The following is a 14,633-nucleotide window of genomic DNA, read 5'->3' as shown; positions in this document are numbered from 1 at the left end:
GAAAATGCCTGTGTTTCTTAACTATTTATAACAAGTTAAGCAAATGGATGCAACCTTATGTACACTAGTTTTTGTATGTGCGTGGTAGCTGCCTCAGAGTCTAGGAGTGTATAATTTGCAGAAATATTTAGCTGAAAAGCACTAACCTTTCCTCTTTAAAGTAAACATGTGTAGATGGAACAGTAGGGCTCAATTAGAAAGCAGTGTGACGCTTTTTCTTGTAAGCTCTATCCCGTTCACCTTGCCTTCACTGAAAACAGAGTGGTATTTTCTCAGAATCTTAACTCAATGCCAGTGAATTCTTAGAAACCCAGTAGTACAACAGTAGTATTGTCTGGCCTTTTTATTTAATAAGAGGTCAGTATATGATGGTTTCTAAATAAATGTTTAGACTGGCTCTGAAGTCTAAATCATACTGAATTATACTTTTAAATTATAAAACCAATCTCCACTGTTCACAAAAGATTCTCTATAATTCCAAGTTGCTGTGAGATGTGGCTACTGCTCGAGTAAAGAGAAACTACCTTTGGTTTATCGTCATCTATTTCTGCATTTATTTCACCTCTCTGCATTTCTATACCACATTTGGTGAATGTTAGATGCATTATACACTGAGAATATAATATTTTTTTTTATCTTGGTGTGAGAGTCGTGCATCAATAAGAAACAGCTGTTGCTAATTTCTTTTGCTAAACATGTCAACTCACCATATAATTACCATCCCTGGAAATATGTCAGTTTATAACACGATTAAGTCAGCGCTTGGTGAAATTTTTTTATTGGAACTTACAATTTGGGAATTTTGTCACCTCTTTACAGTATATCATTAGCATCCATTACGTGAAGAGAAGCAGATGCGATTCCCGTTTCACACAGTGGCAATACCTGTTTATCAAAACCAACTGGCATCCAATTCAATTTGACACAATGCTAAAGAGTGTGGCGAAATGTTAAGCAGTTTATTAAAAACACAATTTCACCGACTCAAAAGTTCCACTTCACACTCCATTTTAACCTCCGCCCTGGAACATTCGACTGGCAGGAATCGTCCCGACCTGCAGGCCCCTTTTAGCGTGGCGCCCCACACTGGAGGCACATATTAGGTCTGTCACATCTGATAGCCACAGGACCTCGTCAGCTCTTTCCCATTGATATAAATCTTCACAATTACCGCGACATTTTGCTTGGGTAAATCAAGCTCGGGCCCTTTCAGGAAGTCTGTTGAGTCAGCAGCGAGCTTGAGCATCCCGGGGACCCTCATTCCCCCCTGATAGCATTCAGCAGAGCCACAAACTGGGGTTTTGACACTGCTAGAATAGAATAAACAGCAATTTGGTTTGGAGTGCGTGGCAGATACTCGCCGATTAGGAGCTCAGGTTGATGGGAGCTTTCATAGCAAAAGCAGGGGCAATCACAAAATAAACATTTGCACTTCTTCGCGCTCCAAGCCTGATAGCTTTGATGAGAATTTTGCTCTTATATTTTTGGCAAATTGTAACAGTGAGGCCCATTACAAATCTGGCAGAGCAAGCTGAATCCTGACTTTTTTTTTTCAAACAGAGAAACAGAGAAAACATCATCAAAAAACTTGTAGAGTGCATGTTCCATAAATATTCTGTTGTGTTTGGCTGTGACCATCTCAAAAAAAAAAAAAAAGTATATTTTTGTGGACTCTTAATAGACTAAAGCCTTGTCAAAGAAGTAGAGGAGCAAAACAAAACTTTACTGAGAAGCCAAAGCTCAAGCGATTAGGAACCAAGGAATACCAAAACAAAAAGAGCTGAGATCACTTCATAACCATACTTTTAAAGAATGGTGATGATGATGATTGATGACTCAGAGAAAGCTCATAGAGAAAGTACGAGACTGAAACCAAAAGCAGGTTGCAGTTAATTTACATTGTCTGTGATATATGTCTTGTAGATAACTGGGTTAGTTGTGTCCACCTTGCAAAAGCATATCCAAACAAAAATAAGAGACTGATGTTTGGACAGAGCATATTTTAGGGGCTACATCCTCCTAACTCCTCCCCCCTCTCATGCTTCAGTGACACTGGAAGGCTCAGAGGAAAGAATATCTCCAAACAGGAAGTTTACCCAGCACTGCATGTCCCAGGAGTGCAGAGGCTCCACACATGTTATATTAGCAGGGCTTAAGTGGGACAACGTACAAGGCGAGACGTGAAATTCTGTGTGAAATGATTTTGGAAAAGATTTATTTCAGAGTACTATGACTAAAGTGTTTTGCTCCTGCCAAATATGTGCAGTGTTCACACCTCGTGGGCTCTGAATGGCTAACGCACAATGCCCACTTCTCAAACATTGTAGGAGTGAGAGAATGTCTTTAAAACAATGCAATATGCTGTTATAAAACACGGTCTGTTCATATGTATGGGCGTATTGGTGCAGAACATTGCCACTAAAAAGAGTGATGAGGACAGCAGAGTTGCAGACACAATTTAACTGTATTGCCATTGGGAGGTCAGATGTTGGTATTTTCAGCATTTAGCTTTTGTTAAATGTAATGCATGAACAGGTGAGCAATGACAACATGTTCTGTATCTAAATGTCTGTTTCAAATGTGCTACAAGTGATATGCAGAGCTAAAAATAAAATCACAGTTTATCACGTACATATTAGTGGAGTGGTTAGCTCTTAAACTGTTTGTAAGAACATTGCTCAGTTGATTCTGAGCCGGTAATTAACTTGTCTTACTTTTAGTTAGCTTTCTGTATGTCTTTACTAAAAGAAAAAAGTAAATAAAATGCTATGTTTTCCATTGTGAATACAAGCTGTACAACAAACTGACACAGATCAGATACATATTGATTAGTCTTGTATAACATGTTCTTCCCCACTGGAAAAAAAACAAAAAAAAAACAAAAAAAAACAAAAAACACTTATTTTGTCTAGAGGAAATTTACATAGCCACAGAGTGAACATGCAAACTCCACTCAGAAAAGTCCTGGGAATCAAACCAAGGACTTTCTTGGTGTGAGCTGAGAGGGCTAACCACTCTAGCTTGATTCATCAGCCTCACAGCATTAGAATTCATTCTCTCGACAGTAGGCAGGTACTTTTCTTAATTTAACCAATCGCTGCTATTTGGTCATATGGACGTATGTAATGTGTCACTAACGAAGCTAACTGGTATATTAAGATTTTCCCAAAATCATGTAAGAAGAAGGGTGATAACGTCTTTCCCCTTGATAAAATTCACAAAACATTCTCTTTGTTCTGGCTTTAAATCCTCAATCTCAAGAATCATTGATAACACAGAATGTATGGCTCTTTGCTGATTGGCTGGTGTCCGAACTCACACTCAGTGTATTCTGATTCCTGACCTAGTCACTGGAGAGAAATTAAATTGAGCAGAGGCACTAGGTGGCACCAACCGAGCTATAACCACTCAGCCATCATACTGAAAAAATAATTAGAGAATATAACTTGAGTGCATTTTTTGGCTAACACTAAAGAAAAATATTGTATAATTATCGTTAATGCAAACATGTAAATTCTACATTTCTTTGGAATCAGGATACGGTCAATACAATCAGTCAATATAAACATGTAAAAAGATCTTGGATTTCGCAGAAGGCCAAAGAGAAGTGAAGCAAAGCCCAAAACCTATTTTAAATTCTTTTCACTTGCCCAAGTGTACCTCAGGGAAATAATACAGAGACATAATTCTTCCAAACATTGCTTCTTGCCATTAAAGCAGGTGAGGAGTTGGAGGCCGGGTTTTTCTTTGACATCCCGAGAAAGTGGATCAATGCGATGTGGATTATGACACTGCAAATCTGCCTGCAGTTTATACATTCATTTCCCCAGCCTTACCTGCAGAGTACAGCCACTTTCGGGGGGATTTTCTCAATTTCTTGCTTCATAGGACAGGTGTATTTACTTACATAATTGTATTCCTCCTACGATTTATAAAGCTCTTAAATATTAATACAAGTCTGAATTCTGTCTGGAGCATCTATGAAGATTATCTCAGCAACTTGTCAAACTGCTTTACAACATTTCCCATTTATGCAAGTCATAGCAATGAAGTAATGGGTATCAAGTTTAATGGATTCCACAACAAAATGGTGTGTCAGGTCTACTGCCCCATACACTCTGAGGCCCAAAACTCGTATAGTCTGCTACTGGATCACAACATTTCCTTTGTTTGTCTACTTTATAAACATAGTGTCCTTTGTAGAATGGAAACACAAAATAACTTGGAGATGCTCTGATTGACCATTGACAAACTTGCAGAAATGCTTTTTGGTTTTCTATAACACATATACTTTGAAGATACTATAGGTTCACTATGTTGTTGTATACTTGCGTAAAGGTGTACTGCGTAGCTTTTCCAGTGGAGGATCCTCCACCTATACTTGTCTCAGTGGAGATATTATTGCTTTGTCTAGAATCTTTTAGAAATTTCTATCTTCACCATGACAAGCAGATGGTATTTTTTAGCAATAAAAATCACCTGTATTTGAATTTATGGTAGATAGAGTTAATGCCATACTGTGAAACATTGCAGTCTAAGAAATATTATCTCCGTGAAGACTTCTCAGCTGGCAGAACCCCCTCAGGAAAGTTACACAGTGGACATGTCACCCAGCTCGCCAGAGGTTGAAACGGTAGCTGCAGGTGATATAATGTTTCAACAGACAAATGAAAGAGATGCCATGGATAGTACATTGAAAAGGAAATAGACCTCTGTAGATAGAGATGTCAGCCATAAACTGAAGGGAGAATATGAGATGGTGACACATTAGTTAAGGGTCCCACCTCACAGTAATGAGCTCCTTGGTTCAGTTCCCCCTCTGGTTGGCCTGTAGTGGGATGCATAAAACTTATATGTATTACAAATACTTCAAAATCATGATTTGATATGAAAGGGAAATGTATTTATCCCTAGCTTCCCCTGGTGATGAAGAGAAAAGGTACATTGAGAGGCTAAGGTGGATGATGGCTCTGCTGCTGCGACGAAGATGTACTTCAATTCAAATGTGACATACTACATGAACCATTCTTTGGTAATACACAACAGGGACAACTACAGCTACAGCTTGCTAACAGTAAAATTCAATAAGTGTTCGTTAGTATGTATAAAGTACTTTCAATGCATTTTTGTCTAAAGGCTGCCACACACTACAGGATTTTTCGGTCTTAAAGGACATTGGTGCGACAAAAAGTGCACACCACAGACACAAGGAGAATCTTATGAGACTTTGCGATCACAAAGACTGCTGCAGGATATGGCTGCGTACCACAGGCCTAAAAGTTGTGAGCGCGATTGTGTCAGTTGTTTCCTGTCTATAGTAAAACGATTAACACTGAGACTCTTCAAAAGATCAAAGCATTGTACTTCTAGTTTAGATACAGGTCAAAACTGTGTTATCATTTTTATTTGTGAAATGTGGCTCAATACTTCAGATACATGATTTTTAAAGCATAAAAGATTTGCTATAAAGTACACAGGAAGTAAAGTCTGTACCGCAAATCTGCAGTTTCACCTCGATCCGCACAGTGTGGATGTAAACAAATCACAAACACATGAGGAACTACTCTCACTTTTTTACTTTTAAAGAAAGCTTCAAACTGGATTCACAGCGCTGTTTTGTGGACTGGGTGTCATTATTTGCAGAGGACAATTTCAATGGATAATGTAGGTGAGATGCTGCAGTTTATATTTATAACTTTACAAGAGGTGAGTGATGATTATTTTTGCTATTTACTGAGTTTGTATGTTGCTTACCGTAACGTTGCTCATGTTTGGTGGTTAGGATCTGACAGAGCAGCTCAGAGTCACACTGACACTACACACACACACACACGAGGAGCGCAGTGACTTCTAAATCGCATACGAAGACAAAAAGTCATGTCATGCCTCCCTGAACTCGGGGGAAAGCAAATCACAGCCAAAATTGGGCAAATAATGTGTGGCCATTTTGCCAGTATTACACCCTTAACTTTTGTCTTCCCATTAATGTAGTGAGGATCACAATAAATGTTTTTGTACATACACCAAAATCTTCATAAGCATTAATAAGTGTTAGCATACCAATTACCTCTTTCATATGTGGCCTCTAAACTAAAGTGCCATCCATTTTTATTTTATTTTTTTTGTGATGACCTGAGCTTAATTTTAGCAGCGTTATCTCTACGGGTTACTGCAGTGCACTGTAGTCAAAGTGGGCCTGGCCTAAAAAAGACAGCTTTGAGCTTTAAGTCCCGACATCCCAGTGCGCGTGCCACTAGAGTCGGACAATGGAGCCACACGTAACTCATAGCCAAATCATAATTACCTCTGCACCCATTCCGAAGCAGCCCAATTGACTCCAGCAGATGAATGACAACAGGTAAAGGGCAGTGATTAGCCGCGGGCCGTGCAAGCTTTGTTTGGTGTTCACTCTCTATATAGGCCAGGTGACACGCTTGACTTGTCCCACTCCCACATTTCTATGTAATTATTATGAGAAAACTCGGACACAGAAAGTTCTTTTTGTCTGTCTTTGAGAACAATAATAACCTCCTGATGATTTTTTATTTAGATGAGTCTTGTGGATTTTGTGTGAATTTGTAACTTTCAAATTAATGGCGGACTTCATGGGATGTTGTTAGGTTTTTTTGTAAATAAATTAAAGAGAAGAAAAATGCGGGATGGTCACGAACGTTCAGACCTTATTAAGTCTAATTAATATTTATAAAAAGAAATATTTACTGCCTAGCCAAGACTAATTATCAACAAATGATGGTGAAATGTTAAACAGTGTACAAATGCGAAGTGCGGCGGAAATGAAAAACTACCGCTGCTCATTACGTTAGTATTGATTAATTAATAAATATATAATTAATTTTCTGCACCTGACCCACTATTGCAAACAAAGGGGTCATTTATCAGTATCACCGTAACAAATTAGAGTTCAAAATGGGACAGCGCACCTTCCCATGCAACACAAGTAAAGCTTGTTTTCAAATGAGCTGCCTCACCTACCATCAAAACCTCCCCACGAGTTGTCAGCCATTAACTATTAATAAAATAAATTACTATCAATAGTGGGCGTAATGATTCCGAGTGGGACTGCATTAATTATGAATGATGCTGGTTCCACTGCATCCATCTGGTCCAAATAAAGTCCCTTCAGCAGCTATCAATATGAAATCATTTCAACTCAACTATTCATGACTTTTGAAAAGGTTGTTAATTTTTCTAAAGCAGACAGAGACTCGGGGGACCAGCTTCACCGTGAATGGAATAACTGTGGATTAATAATGTATAAAATATTCAAAACAAGTTGTGCACGGAAGGATACAAATAACAGCACATTGAGTGCTTACAACTTATGTCTCACAGTTGATGGAGACTCTGTGGTTAGAGCATTCACACTTACCAAGCTCTGTCTTTATGTCCTTAGGAAAGATACTTCAGCCTCCTTGCCTAATATGAATATGGCGTGGGAGAAACTGGTCAATGTTGGTGGTGGTCAGAGGGGCTGATGGCGCAGGTTGGCAGCCTTACTTGTCTCAGACGAGCCCAGGGCAGCTGTGGCTTCAACAGTAGGTTACCACCCCTGAGGACTGAGTGAATGCCTACAGTGATGTGCAGTGCTACAGTATCACGATTATAAATTATAAATAAAATATACTGAAAAGTGATGTTACTAAACTGCCATAGGGAATGAATACAACAGTGAACATTAAGTTCTGATATTGACAAATAAAGAGTGCACTTTTTCTTGTCCTCTTTGCAGCTGTAAATAACTTTTGTCTGACTCATATAATTCGATTTTATTATGCATCACGAAGAAGAAAATGGATGGATGGAAGTCTTCTTTTTTTGCTGTGTTTCAACAAAGCTTAACAGCATGCTTAAGCACTTTTTAATTACTTAACTAAGTTAAACACTATGCTCTCCACTAAATGGTATAATTGTAAAGCAACTCTTTGAAAATAAATGTCAGAAAAATTATTTAGGATGCAAATTAACAAACTTTGTGTCATATTAAAACTCTTGTGTTTAAAATTCAATGTATTTTGCATTATTTAACAATGGACAGGACAATATTATTAACTGCAGTCAAAATAAATTTAAATAATAAATATAAAACAAACTCTATTTCTCCAAAAAAGATCAGTTTCACTCTCCAGTGATCTTCCACTGCCACATGTCTGTTACACCTGTTGAGCTGCTGGTGGATTTAGAGCAGATTATCAGCTTAATCTTACTCCATCACTGTTTGCACATTTATGAAGTGCCCACGCTGTTATCAAGAGTGGTGAACAAAAAGACGCAGCATGTTCCTGTGATCCTCCGACAAGTAGCCCCATTAGCTGGATTGAACCATGCCGATGTCTCTACCTGTAATGTTAATCCCCCATGGAGCCACCATCTGGGCACAGTAAACAAGCGCTAAAGGATGCTAATGTGTCCACAAATGGTTAACAGAAACAGCAGAACAAAAGAAACCAAGTTAGGCTCCACATTGAGGGGAAAGTGGTTCCTTAGCAACTATTGGCTGATTCGCTGTAGGGGACTCTAGCACAAGTACTATTGAAAAGCAGCACTATTAGAAGCATTAACCCGCACTATTACTCCCAAATCCATCCAAAAAGACTCTCCCTAACTCTCTCACCCCCCGGTAAAGTGCACATTAAGCGGCCTGTGGGCTGACTTTTAAAATAAAACCGCTCAAGGCAAAAAATGTATTTTTACATATTATTCCAGAGAAACTAAATCCGACATCATAATCGGGAAGTGAGGCCAATCTTTCCTATTTGCCTCTCCAACCACAACACAGACAAAGGTGGATCAAGTGTCATGCAAGGACACTCTACCAGGTTTGTCCATTGATCCGAAGGTTGGCAGTTCAAACCCCGCTCTTGACATAAACATCATTGGTTGAGCGGTCAGATCCACTGACACACAGGTTGGCAGTACAATTCCAGCTCCCACAGATGAATGCTACCGTTGTGTCCTTGGGCAAGACACTTAACAAGCCCCCGGTGTCTGTGTTCACTGGTGTATGGATGTGTGTGTGAGTGGTTGAGTGGTTCCTTGATGTTAAGCGTTTTTGCATTGAAAGTGGAAAAACGCTAAATAAAAATGTGACCATTTACCAAGGATACAATGAACAATGTTGGCTTGAGCTCAGATTGAGTGGGCATTTTAACCATTTTAACCACTAACACACCCTAGGAGGATGACTGAGGTGAGAGTTCACACCTTAGGGTAGTACAATGGAACTTGTGTCTGGTTGGTAAAATTACATTTTCTTTTGAAAAAGACATTTGAATTTAGCACCTAATCTTACTGCTTACTTTGTTCAAAAAAGTACTTTTATATTTACAATTTCTTCTAAACTTTTTGTTACTGCCCTCAAAATGAACGTTGTTTTTTTTTTGCTCAAATATAAAAGTGGCTGTCTTTGCATATGTAAGAGGTAGGCTGAATGCTGATTGTGTTCTGGGTTAAGTCCTGTCTGATGAGGTAAAGGTGACGTAAGAGCAGAGGAGCAGTGGTAAACAGAGATGGATTAGGACTGTGCTGGGGTTGTTGAGGAGCAACATAAGGTAAACAAGGAGTGAGTGGGTGTGCTTTATTTGACCTCATGTCTCAGCTGTCAATTACACTCGCCATCAAAAGTGGGGCTTATTATATATTATATGTTTATTGTAAAAACTTTCTCTTGCACTGAAAATAATTAAGTAATAGAAAAAGCCATTTTTGACAACCATTGCAACACATATTCCCTGTTGGCTTTGTAAATTAGAATTTCATTTCATGCTCACTTTAATTGTTAAAGTTCTGAAACTAATTCTGAAACAAATAAACACTTCCATTTCCAATATATTGTATTTTACTCCAAAAGCACCATACATCAATACTGGTGTAAATGTTTCGCATTCATAATAAACTGATAATCCGAAAATTCCAGCTGTGAGAGCTAATTTATTTGTATGAACTATAAACCAAGGCTTTAGATTATTCTAGTGCAGTCACTGATCTGTTTATATTAGGACTAACCATGAGCAGTGCATAAATTCAGTTACAACACTTCCTCTAATTCTTGATTTTATGCTCCATAGTTGTACATACATAACTGTATTCCAGGCTCATTCTGGAAACATTTTAAAATAAACACCCACAGTAAAAAATGCTTTACATTTAGAGGTTCTGGATTATGCAAAATTGACTCATGCAGTCCCAGGTCTGAAACTGAAAATTATTCATGTGATGGTGTATGGGGTTTAAAAACATAGTGGAGCCCTTCCTGTATTACCTGTATTGTGACATCACAAGGTGGAACAGTGTGTGTTAAACATGAGTGAATAAAACAAAACACAACTCCCTGTATGTTTGTGGTGAGGAAACAACATTAAAACAGATCAGAAAACATCTTAATATGGGCCTTTTAATAAGATCACCTTCTCTTCACTGTTTTATATCACTGCATCAAACAAATGCACTATCACTATAAAACACTGACGCAAGTAATAGTTCATTTGTAGGTCATAACAGTAGGATTTGCTCATTTGAGATTTACATATGATACAAAATCCATGTATTTTCTGTATAGCTGCTGCATGCATACAGTCTCCTGCAGATGCATAATGCTGTACCAATTTATCTCCAGATTTAATCACATGGAACTAAAGTGATTAAACAATATCTCATGCAGCGGGACAAAGCAATTTACTTTAAAACATTTCCACTCTGAAATGCCTAATGTATAATTTTAATCAACTCATATGTATTCTCTATTTTGAAATGTGCTCGTTCTGATATAATAGGAGTCATAATTACTGTGTAATTACTTTGTGATATAATTAAGACTTGATTAGCATCCAGTATCGGGTAGACATTTGGAACATGAAATCACACTTATTTGACTGACCAGATCAAGATATTTCTCAGTGCAAATGTGGAAATGGTTTTTGGCGTCTTTTGTAAACACACAAAGAGATCCATAACTCTTATAAACAACTCTCAGTCAGTGGTCATTTACCTCTATAGTTGCAATTATGATGGCCAGGTTGTTTATGCTATAATCTGGTGTTTTTGTTCTCAGGACCATTAACCAATCAAAAAGCAGAATGAGCCTCACATAAGTCTTTCATTTGAGATGCCAGGTTCAAAGCTGAAATCCAGTTGGTTAAACCTAAAATGCCTCTCTCTGAGCTTTCACATGAGACCTTTTTTTGGGGTGGGAGGTGGGGGTGTGAGGGGTGGGGGGGTACATGCTGTTCCTTTACATGGTTTAACAAATATTAAATAAATGTGCAGAAAAAGTAATATATAAATAGGTCTTTAAGACTGTATTTTATTAGTATTAATCAAAAGCATACATTTTGAAGAAAAGTATTGATATTTTAGCTTGAGAATTTATATTTTTAATATCTTGTCAGTATCAAATTATCACTATTTTGGTTTTGATAAGTCCATTACTAGTCAGAGGTGCCGTGAGACAGGCTGATGGAGATGTGGCTGCCATTTTATAACTGTTGAATGTTGAAAGCAGAAATGAAAGTGGGGAGAAGTACAAGGAAGTATCCCTTTATTTCTGCCCTTAAAAGTAAAGGTGACATTCACTGTTGTGAACTTTCTCCAACCACAAGTTTGCCTCACTATTTTTAAGTGGCTGGTGACTGCAGCCCCCATCTATTACCTTGTCAGAAACTTGGTATTGAAATTGACTTATCTGGTGACTCTCAGTCCATCCACAATACATCTCAAATACTCTCCTGAGACCCAATTTTCTCTGTGTATCTGGGCACCTCCTTGTTTGAGTTATTTCCACTGTGAGCACAAGTAAGCCATCATGCCGGACACGCTAGGAAAAAACGCTTCGTACCAAGATGGAAGATCAACACAACAGCAACTGTATTCAGTCCCACTCCCTGAATAAACATTGCTGGCAGAGCAGTCAGATCCTGTAGCTCAGAGATTGGCAATGCAGTTCAAGCTTACACTGATGAATGGTGTTGTTGTGTACTTGGGCAAGACACTTATCCCCCCCTGCGTACATTGATGTATAAATTTGAATACTGATGAGGGAGTGAAAGTGCTTTATAAATGTGGCCAGTGATTTTATTGAGGTCAGACAGTGTGTAACTTTTTGTCACCTAATTTTCTCATGAAATGTCATAGCCTTGTCTGGAGTGTGTTTTTATTGCTAAAACCCTCTTGTTGGAACATTTCAGGCAAAATATTTCCATGGAGATTTTGAAGGTTTTGGATCCTATCAAGCCAAGCTATTGTTAAAAATTAAGAATATCATGATAACAAATTTTAAACGACCATATACAGCTACAGAGAAATACTGTGACAAACAATAATATTGAAACTATACAAATCAGAATAATCCCAGTAAAGCAGTTTTTAAAGACACATTATCATTAAAACCGTCTGAGCTGCAACCAATAAATAACAGAATGAACCAATAATTAGCCATTGCAGTAGTTTATTCTATTCTCTAACACTCAAATCTTTCCTTATTACATAAAAATAGCAAATATTTCCCTACTTTGCAAAGATAAATACTGAATTCAAACATATATTGTTCCAGCTTCCATATACTGACCGATAAGTTGATATTGTAATGATCATGACAGCCCTATTAAAAATCTGAGAATATAAATACATAGAAATATACATAATATAATAAGTAATGGACAGTGGATGGGGTAAATAGCACACAAGCCTTGTAGCTTGAGCTTCATTAGCTGTGTGACATTTCAACAGACAAAGTACAGAGATGTATTTCACTAAATTGAATAACAACACTATTGATAAGTGAAGTTTGCATGCTTTCCTACCAAGCCTAAACTCGTGAATTTAGCTTGGGTCATGTGGTAATGATCAGGCCAAGAAAAATAATGAGATGTATTTACAGCAGTATTGAATGGAAAATGCCCATATTCCTTGTGGTATCATCATTAGTTGGTAGTGGTTTCCTTTATATATTCCATACGTTTAGAAGGGTTGAGTCAGTGTAATTGATTGGATGCAGAGAGGTGGTGCAAGTTTACCAAGTGTGGAGCTGGAATCTCTAACTTTGATTGTAAGAGTCTCATTTAAAGGTACACCCTAACCATATTGGAAAAGAAAATAATAATAATGCACAAAAAGCAAAATTGTACACAAGCACAGTTAAAAATACATCTTATCTTTAAGTGGACGCAAAGCATTCCCTCATACTTTAGATATAAAGTCTTAACTCCATGTTATATTAGGGTTAGCCATAAGTAATATTGGTAATATTTTAGAGCTGAGGTTTTGGGACCTTGGCCTATGATTATGAATTTGCTCACATGGCAAGAAAATGAATATATTTAAAGAAAATTATTTGTAAATATTAAGCACTGTGCTCATACACATTTTTGAAACAATAATGTCTGACTAAAGACAATAGTGGGACAATAACTCTAACTCTAATAGTGCTGTTTGACATAAGATCATAACCTTGTTCTACACACATTTGTGATATTTTGTTATCAGTTGATTCTCCTCTCTTTGTCTGATTGTGTATTTGTGTGTTTCTTTGCCTGGCAGACTTGTTTTGTTTGTGGATTCCGTTTGCTGGTTCTGTCTGGAGGTCAGCTTGTCCGTGCCGCTCGTGCACAGGTAGCCCGTCACGTAGAGCGCTGCAAGCTTCGGGGAGTAATCACGCGCCTCCAGCCTCCCCCATCAACATTCTCCGCTGCCCTTAGGCCAACAAACCAGATTTCTCATGTCAGCTGGCATGCACCTTCAACTCATAAGTAGCTGTTTGACTTTCACAAGTCTCCCATCATCCAGGCGTACACACTCCCAGGCAAGGTTGCCATCTCCTTGGTCCATAATTATATGCCAGTTCTAAGTGTCCACTCTGGCATGCAGATGGGCTGGGCTCCTTCAAACGCAGGTAGTGGGCCGGACCTGTCTGCTCATGCTATTTATCATTCCCCGAGGGGGGCCATCACGTCGTAATCATCGCAAATAAATTACATTAGTTCTGTGAGGGTCCGCCTCTTTCAGTACAAGTGTAAGTAACTATAGCAGTTTAAACAATATCTTTGACAGCTGCTGTATGGAAATTCACTGGAAAATCCTATTTGCTTTTGCAACAAACAAACTGCATTCAACCAAGTGTAGCACACAGCCTAGCACCCACTTTACAGCTTTATTGTGATTTCTTTTAGATTCTCAAATTGCTTCTGCACACATGGAGCAGATTTTTGAGGTTAACACGACATGCAGCTACACAGTGTAAAAAGTTCTTATGCATTTAAAAAAAAGCAAATACTGAATGTCACTAACCACTGATAGATAAACAATCATTTATTGGAAAATCTGTTTTGAGCCTTTGCATATGCTGTGCTATAATACTGTACCATTCACAAGTCACACAATGGTTCACTTCTCCAATGGTTTACTAAGGTATTTAAGTAGTGGAAATATTAGCGATAATCGGGATATTTTTCTGTAGCAATATATCGTCCTTCAAAATGTATTTATTTTTAATTATTTATTTATTTGATTGGGACAGAGCATGTTAATGGACAACATGACACAACATGAATGTAAACACACCGGATTGTAGCCTAAGGCTAATTTCCCTCCGTTGTCCCAAAGGGCTGGGGTCACAGAGGGCC

The sequence above is a fragment of the Boleophthalmus pectinirostris genome, unplaced genomic scaffold (genome assembly GCF_026225935.1).
Source record: "Boleophthalmus pectinirostris isolate CB_2022bp ecotype Guang Dong unplaced genomic scaffold, ASM2622593v1 HiC_scaffold_23, whole genome shotgun sequence".
Taxonomy (NCBI): domain Eukaryota; kingdom Metazoa; phylum Chordata; class Actinopteri; order Gobiiformes; family Gobiidae; genus Boleophthalmus; species Boleophthalmus pectinirostris.
The sequence above is the reverse complement of the archived record's forward strand: the minus strand, read 5'-3'. Positions refer to the sequence as shown.